This window comes from Notamacropus eugenii, chromosome 7 (assembly GCF_028372415.1).
Source record: "Notamacropus eugenii isolate mMacEug1 chromosome 7, mMacEug1.pri_v2, whole genome shotgun sequence".
Classification (NCBI taxonomy): domain Eukaryota; kingdom Metazoa; phylum Chordata; class Mammalia; order Diprotodontia; family Macropodidae; genus Notamacropus; species Notamacropus eugenii.
This window is the reverse complement of record NC_092878.1, coordinates 52,962,206-52,970,820: the sequence shown is the minus strand read 5'-3', so window position 1 is coordinate 52,970,820 and position 8,615 is coordinate 52,962,206.

Here is an 8,615-nt window from a genome sequence, read left to right as displayed (position 1 = left end):
AATATACCTTTCCTCAGTAGTACACGGCACCTACACAAAAATTGACCATGTATTAGGATGTAGAAATCTCACAATAAACATAACTCACCCTGTTATTATCTGTGTACATGTAATACTTAACCTGTAAGCTCCATATGGACAAAGATAGGATTTTCTCTTTGTAGTGCTAGTGCCTTATCAATAATCATGTATTAAGAGCTTGCTGTGTGTTGGATACTGTGCCAGGTGCTGGACATACTATACAAAAGACATGAAGAATCGGTCCAACAGAATCTAAAGAAAGAAAAATGGAAGAAAATGTAAAATATCTCATTGGAAAAGTTCGCTTTCCTTTTATGAATGCAGATCTAAGACCCTGTGATAGCAGGCCCTCCTGTGTATGTTGGGGTGCTTACTGATACATGATGGTGATGAGGATGGGATCTACATAGATTAAAAGGAAAGTATGGCGACTGGGATAATTGTCTGTTGTTTCCCAGTTGTGGTGACTGTGATTCTGTAGTGCCCTGGGAGATGGGGGTGGCCAAAGTCAGGGCTTGAGTGGATTAGCCCAGCTCAGGACCGTGCTGGGGGAGTGAAGGTCTTTAAAGTGTATTGTATTCAGAAACCTAACCAGAGCGAGAGAATTTGGAATGGAGCCCTGGAACCCAAGCAGAATACTGTCTTCGAATGAAACACTGTCTTTGTACTGACCCAGTTGACCTTGGTGAGGTGAGAGGAACGAGAGCACAGAGCTGCTTTTTCACAGACCCAGGTGGGAGCTGGGAGCAGCTAGCTCCTGCTGGAGGAGGAGGAACCCAGGAACTTGGAGTTCAGCCCTGGGCAAGATTGGGACTATGTAGCAAGGCACTAAGTGTTCTTTTTTACAGAGTTCTCCTGAAACAGTTTGGAACCCAGAGGGTGGAGTTGCCTATGGTGGATGGGGGGAAGTGCCCTGTACCCCCAAAGACCCCACCCTGATGGCTTTGTTGTCCCACTGCCCCTCAGGACTTGGAAATTGGACTCATTAGATCCTACCCTGAGAGTGCTGGGTGGGGAGGACTTGGCTTGGACATTTCTGTTTGGGATTAAGGAAGAACTAGTTGCTCTCTTCTCAAAGAATGATGTTATGTTATGCATATAGCTTTGTGTTTGTTTAAAGCCATTTGGGAACCCATGTATAATAAGTTACTATGTTATGTATTCTGCAAATATGAACTATGTTGTATTTACTAAAGAAATGTTAATGCCTATTTGTTCCAGGATCCATGCCCGTTTAGATTATAAAGCCAAAGATCCTGGGTGGTATGTAATAGCGAGCAAAGTGGCATCTTTTTCTGTTTTTGTTTTAGTGTAATCAAGAAGTATAATGCCTCTATTTGAATGTGATTAAGAGTTTCTTTCCCACCCATAGCTGGACCTGGGAAGATTTGTAAGAAGGTCCATACCTTTTGTTAATGAGGCACTGGTTCTGAAGGGATGTGATGCCCTCTGGCTCTAAAAAGTATATAAAGATTCTGAGGTGCAGTTTTATTTTGGGGCTTACTGACTACAAGTGTTTGACCAGATGAGGACCCTGGGAAGCTGCTAAGGAGCCCCCCAGCTTTGAGAACCTTTGCTTCCCTCTCTGGTAACTATGAATTCAGGCAGTTAGAGTCCAATTGTCTGTTGAATTCAGGCAGAGGAAGCCATGTCTGTTGATCTTTTGATTTCTCTGTATTTTTTTTGAAATTCAGGGTGCTGACTCCCCCGAATTAATTGAATGATATATTGTTGTTGCGTTCATCCTTCATTGCAGAAGAAGACCATGCCATCAGAGAAATGATGACATGATTTGCACTTGACTTTGTTTTGAGTGAGGGAGGGCTGTGTAAGGTCACCAGCCTCACTTCTCCTCCAGAGCCATCTGAATCCAGTGACCAGATATTCATTAGGATGACTGGAGATGGCCCAGGATGCAATAGGAGACCTTTAGGCCAAGGTCTATTCAGGTACTTACTCAGGGTGAGGTAACTCCTATTCAGTGAATAGACCTGTTTAAGAAGTAATCAGGGGATGGCCCCTTTAATGAGGCAAAGAAAAATAACAGCATCAGGCTGGGAGGGAAACAGCAACAATTACTATGGATAATCACTCATAAGCCAGGAGGGTCCAGAAAACAGCCCTTAAGTAGAGCTTGGGCTGGGGTCTAGTGTTGTCCATCTATGGGCTTCAAAGTGCAATAGGTTTAAGGTCTGGGGAAAGGAAGGGAAGGGGAGGGGAAGGCAGGGCAGGGCAGGGCAGGGCAGGGCAGGGCAGGGAAGGGCAGGGAAGGGAAGGGAGAAATCTAGCCAGTAAATGCCAAGTTAACTGGGCATCCTCTGGCCATCCAAATGAATGATATATGTGCTTGTTTGAAGGAATGATATATGTATGTGCTTCATTAAAGTTATTGTTAACCCCTCAGAAGTTGCCTTTCCTTCTAGAAAAGCAGATTAAAGAACCTGTGATAACAGGCCCCCTTGTGTATGTTAGGGTGTTTACTGATACATTGTGGATAATCATGGGACAGTTTGGGGCCTAGAGGATGGAGTTGCCTATGGTGAGTAGGGGGAAGTGCCATGTACCACCAAGGATCCCACCCTGATGGCTTTGTTGTCCAGCTACACCTCAGGACTTGGAAGCTGGACTCATTAGAGCCTACCCTGAGAGTACTGGGTGGGGAGATTTGAAACACTCCCAAGAGGACTTTGCTTGGACATTTCTGTTTGGAACTGAGAAAGTAGGAGCTGGTTGCTCTCTCCTCAAAGAATGATGTTATGTTATGTATATACCTTTGTGTTTGTTTAAAGTCATTTGGCCACCTTGGTAACAAGTTGCTATGTTATGTATTCTACAAATGTGAGCTATGTTGTATTTACTAATGCCTATTTGTTCCAGGATCTGTGGACACTTAGACTGTAAGGCCAAGGGTGCTGGATGGTGGAGTGTAATGGCAAGTAAAGTAGGCTTACTGATACATAAAGTAGATGCCATTATGATCGTCATTTAACAGTTGAGGAAACTGAGGAAACAGATTAAATGACTTGCTGAGGGTCACACCGCCAGTAAGTATCTGAGGCCAGATTTGAACTCAGTTTTCTTGACTCCAAGCCTAGGGTTCTATCTTATAACACAGTAGTGTTCCATTACATTCATATGTAATACTCTGATCAATGATTCCCTAATTGATAGGTACCCCCTTAGTTACCAATTCTTTGAACAACAAAAAACTATTTAACTCTTGCTTCTTCTCTTACAGTCATTTTTGGAGTCCCCTGTGGCCAAGCCATTTTCTTCTCTATACTCTAGTACAATGGGGAAAGAGCCCTAGATTTGGAGTACGAGGACTTTGGTTCAAATCCTACCTCTTCCATTTACTACCTGCATGACCAAGGATAAGTCACTTAATTTCTTTGAGTCACATTTCCTCATCTGAAAAATGAGAAAGGGTGGATTAAATGGCCTCTAAGTTTCCTGGAAATCTTGATTTTTGATCCTACGATCCCATAGAATTTCCTTCCCAGATGCATTCTGTAGCCAAACCACACATGTATTCTTATTCCGTGAGGATTCTCCTTTGAGGATTCTCCCATTATCCTGGATAATTTTTTCTTATTCTTTTCTTATTTCACAGATACAAGTACATTTGAGCTGTCTCTATTATCTCTCATTCTTGTTACAAGACTGGCCTGCCTAGCCTTTTTTTTCTCCACTTTCACTTTTAATGGTGTTTTGTTTTTATGTTACACACATTTGCAGATTATTCTCACTTCATGTTTTTCTCTCACCTCTCCTCTTTATCCCTCCACTAATGAGTCTTTTGCTTGCCTCTTTTATGAGAGATGATTTGCCCCATTCAATTTCTCCCTTTCTCCTCCCAATATATTTCTCTCTCACTGCTTGATTTCATTTTTTTTTATTTTAAGATATGATCCCATCCTCTTCAATTCACTCTGTGCACTCTGTCTCTATGTATGTGTGCGTGTGTGCATGTGTGTGTGTGTGTAATCCCACTGAGTACCCAGATACTGAAAAGTTTCAAGAGTTACAAATATTGCCTTTCCATGTAGGAATGTAAACAGTTCAACTTTAGTAAGTCCCTTATGACTTCTCTTTGCTATTTACCTTTTCATGCTTCTCTTCATTCTTGTGTTTGAAAGTCAAATTGTCTTTTCAGCTCTGGTCTTTTCATCAAGAATGCTTGAGAGTCCTCTATTTCATTGAATGACCATTTTTTCCTCTGAAGTATTATACTCAGTTTTGCTGGGTAGGTGAGTCTTGGTTTTAGTCCTAGTTCCTTTGACTTCTGGAATATCGTATTCCACACCCTTCAATCCCTTAATGTAGAAGCTGCTAGATCTTGTGTTATCCTGATTGTATTTCCACAATACTTGAATTGTTTCTTTCTAGCTGCTTGCAATATTTTCTCCTTGACCTGGGAACTCTGGAATTTGGCCACAATGTTCCTAGGAGTTTCTCTTTTTGGATCTCTTTCAGGAGGGGATTGGTGGATTTTTTCAATATTGATGCTGCCCTCTGGTTCTAGAATCTCAGGGCAGTTTTCCTTGATAATTTCATGAAAGATGATCTCTAGGCTCTTTTTTTGATCATGGCTTTCAGGTAGTCCCATAATTTTAAAATTGTCTCTCCTGGATCTATTTTCCAGGTCAGTTGTTTTTGCAATGAGATATTTCACATTGTCTTCCATTTTTTCATTCTTTTGGTTTTGTTTTGTGATTTCTTGATCTCTCATAAAGTCATTAGCCTTCATTTGTTCCATTCTAATTTTGAAAGACCTATTTTCTTCAGTGAGCTTTTGGACCTCCTTTTCCATTTGGCTAATTCTGCTTTTTAAAGCATTCTTCTCCTCATTGACTTTTTGAACCTCTTTTGCCAATTGAATTAGCCTATTTTTCAAGGTGTTATTTTCTTCAGCATTTTTTTGGGTCTCCTTTAGCAGGGTGCTGACCTACTTTTTATGCTTTTCTTGCATCTCTCTCATTTCTCTTCCCAGTTTTTACTCCACCTCTCTAACTTGATTTTGAAAATCCTTTTTGAGTTCTTCCACGGCCTGAGCCCATTGAATATTTATTTTGGATGTTTGGGATACAGAAGCCTTGACTTCTGTGTCTTTCCCTGATGGTAAGCATTGTTCTTCCTCATCAGAAAAGATGGGAGGAGATATCTGTTCCCCAAGAAAGTAACCTTCTATGGTCTTATTTTTTTTCCCTCTTCTGGGCATTTTCCCAGCCAGTGACTTGACTTCTGAGTTTCCTCTCCACACCCATCTTGCCTCCAGTTCTTCCCAGCTAGTGCTTGGGGGCTGAGATCCAAATGCTGCTTCCCAGCCTCAGGGCTTTTGGCAGGGGCAGGTCTGCTATTCAGTGTGAGATTAAGTTTAGGTGCTCAGGTAGGGGCAGGGCTGCCACATGGGGCTCAGTTCCCTCAGGGGATTTATGCAGAGACCTTCAACAATGGATCTGAGCTCCTCCCTGCTTTGGGAGCCCTTGTCCACTGATGCCTCTGCTGCTGCCTCCTGAGGGGGCCTGAGTCATGGGGACACTCTGCTCCCCTCTTGGCAAGCTGAAAAGACCTTCTCACTGACCTTTGGCGCCTGTGAGTGGAGGAACCTGCACTGTGGCTGGAGATTCTGTCCCTAAAGCCTGCTCAGATCTGCTCCCCTCGGTGCTGCGCGGCCAAGGCAGGGCTGGGCTCTGCTCCGGGTCCGGTGTGTGATGGACCTTTGGTGTCGGTTTTTCAGGTCTCTCTGGAATAGAAATCTCCTCCACTCCATTGTTCTATGGCTTCTGCTGCTCCAGAATTTGTTAGGAGTTCTTCTTTACAGGTATTTTATAGGCTGTGGGTTAGGAGCTAGTGTATGTGTATCTTTCTACTCCACCATCTTGGCTCCTCCTCCCCCTGAAAAAAAGAATTCTTTAAAAATTAGAATGGAGCAGATGGAAGCTAACAACTTTATGAGAAATCAAGAAATTGAAAAACAAAACCAAAAGAATGAAAAAATAGAAGAGTACAATGTGAAATACCTCATTGGAAAAAGAACTGACCTGGAAAATCTATCCAGGAGAGATGATTTAAAAAGTATTGGTCTACCTGAAAACCATGATCAAACAGAGAGCGTAGACATCATCTTCCAAGAAATTATCAAAGAAAACTGCTCTGCTATTCTAGAACCAGAGGGGAAAATTGAAATGGAAAGAATTCACCAATCACCTCCTGAAAGAGAACCTGAAAAGGAAAACTTCTAGGAATATTGGAGCCAAATTCCAGAGTTCCCACGTCAAGGAGAAAATATTACAAGTAGCTAGAAAGAAACAATTCAAGTATTGTGGAAATACAATCAGGATAACACAGGATTTAGCAGTTTCTACACTAAGGGACTGAGGGGTTTGGAATATGATGTTCTAGAAGTCAAAGGAGGTAGGATTAAAACCAAGAATCACCTACTCAGAAAAACTGAGTATAATACTTTAGAGAAAAAAATGGAATTTCAGTGAAATAGAGGACTTCCAAGCATTCTTATTGAAAAGACCTGAGCTGAATAGAAAATTTGACTTTTCATATGTCAAAGCAGCCTCAGGTCTGTATACCAACTAATTGGCCTCATCCAGGTTTGATCCTTCATGAAGGCAGCAACATTCACTTTTAACAGTACCATTACAAATGTGTTCGTGCGTATTTGCATATCTATGGTAGTACTTTGCATAAAAGTGTAAGTAGTGACTGTGATCTACAACAATATTTGTAGCAATGGCCCCAATGAAGAAGATTGAAAAGGAAGGTGCAAAGAAGGAGACAATTATGCTGGAAATGAAAAAAGAAACCATTGAGAAGCATGAGCATGGTGAGCATGTGACTGACCTTTCATGGTTTTATAATCAGTCTGCATCTATAATCTGCACCATTTTGAAGAAGAAGCATGAAATAAAGGCAGTACATGCAGTGAAAGGGTCATTAGAATATCAAAGCAATGGCCATGTGTTCTAGAAGGTGTTGAAAAGTTGCTTCTTGTGTAGATCAATGAGAAGCAATAAGCAGGTGATACCATAACTGAGAACAAAGAGCTGGTGGAGCAACCATAGTCAGGACCTGAGGAGGAACAAACTGATGGATCTGTATGAGAAGCAACAGGGAGAGGTTGTGGAGGATATCTCATCTGAGAAGGAGGCTGATAAGTTGGAGGAATCCCTCTCATCAAGTAAGATTAAGGAAGTTTGAAAAAAAGTTAAAAACAACTGTCATTAGATAGATTCCTAGTCAGAAGCAAACATAAAGAAAAAAAATCAGGGGATGGAACCAAGATGGTGGAGTAGAAAGATGCACCTAGTCTAGCTCTTCCCCCACAGCCCATAAAATACCTGTAAAAAATGACTCTAAACAAATTCTAGAGCATCAGAAGCCACAAAATGACACAGTGAAAGAGATTTCCAGCCCAAGGCAGCCTGGAAGGAGTACAAGAAAGGTCTATCAGACAGGGCATGGAATAGAGTGCATCCCCCGGAGCTCAACCTCGCCTTGGCCATGCATCACTGGGAGGAACAGAACTGGAGTAGGCCTTGGGGGCAGAATCCCCAGCAGCAGCTGTGGTTCCCAGATCCCTCAACCCACAAATGCCAATGACAGCTTCAAAGGTTAGTGAGAAAGCTCTATATAGACAGAGGGCACAGGGTGAGCTGAATAGGAAGGGATGATGTCTAAAAAAATAAAATTAAGGTGTGACAGAGGAATATATTGAGGGGAGAAAGGGAGAAATAGAATGGGGCAAATTATCTCTTTTAAAAGAGGCAAGAAAAAGCTTTTTCAATGGAGGGGAAAAGGGAGGAGATGAGAGGGAAAAAGTGAAGCTTACTCTCATCACATTTGACTTAAGGAGGGAATAACATACACACTCAATTTGGCATGAACATCTATGTTACACTACAGGAAAGTAGGGGAGAAGGGGATAAGTAGGGTGGGGGGATGATAGAAGGGAGGGTAAATGGGAGGAGGGAGTAATAAGAAGTAATCACTTTAGGGGAGGGATAAGGTCTAAAGAGAGAAAAGCATAAGTAGGGGGGCAGAATAGGATGGAGGGAAATATAATTAGTCTTTCACAACATGACTATTATGGAAGTCTTTTGCAAAACTACACATATATAGCCTATATTGAATTGCTAGGCTTTTCAGTGGGGATAGGTGGGGAGGGTGGAAGGGAGAGAAATTGGAATTCAAAGTTTTTTTTAAATTTATTTTGAAAGTTCTACAATCACTACCATATAACTTAGAGTTTTTTCCCTCCCTCCCCCTCCTTCCCCCTATCTTCCCCCCTTAAATCTCCCCTTTCCCTCTACAAGATGGCATACAATTTTATATAGGTTCTACACATACATTCCTATTAAATACATTTCACCATAGTCATGTTGTATAGAAGAATTAAAATGAATGGGAGAAATCATATAACAAACCAAAACATAATACAAAAGAAAATGATCTGCTACATTCTGCAATTGAATTCCATAGTCCTTTCTCCGGATATGGAAGGCATTTTGCCTTAAAAGACCATTGGGAATTTTTTAAGTCCTTGCATTGCAATGAAGTTCTAAGTCTACCAGAAAAAA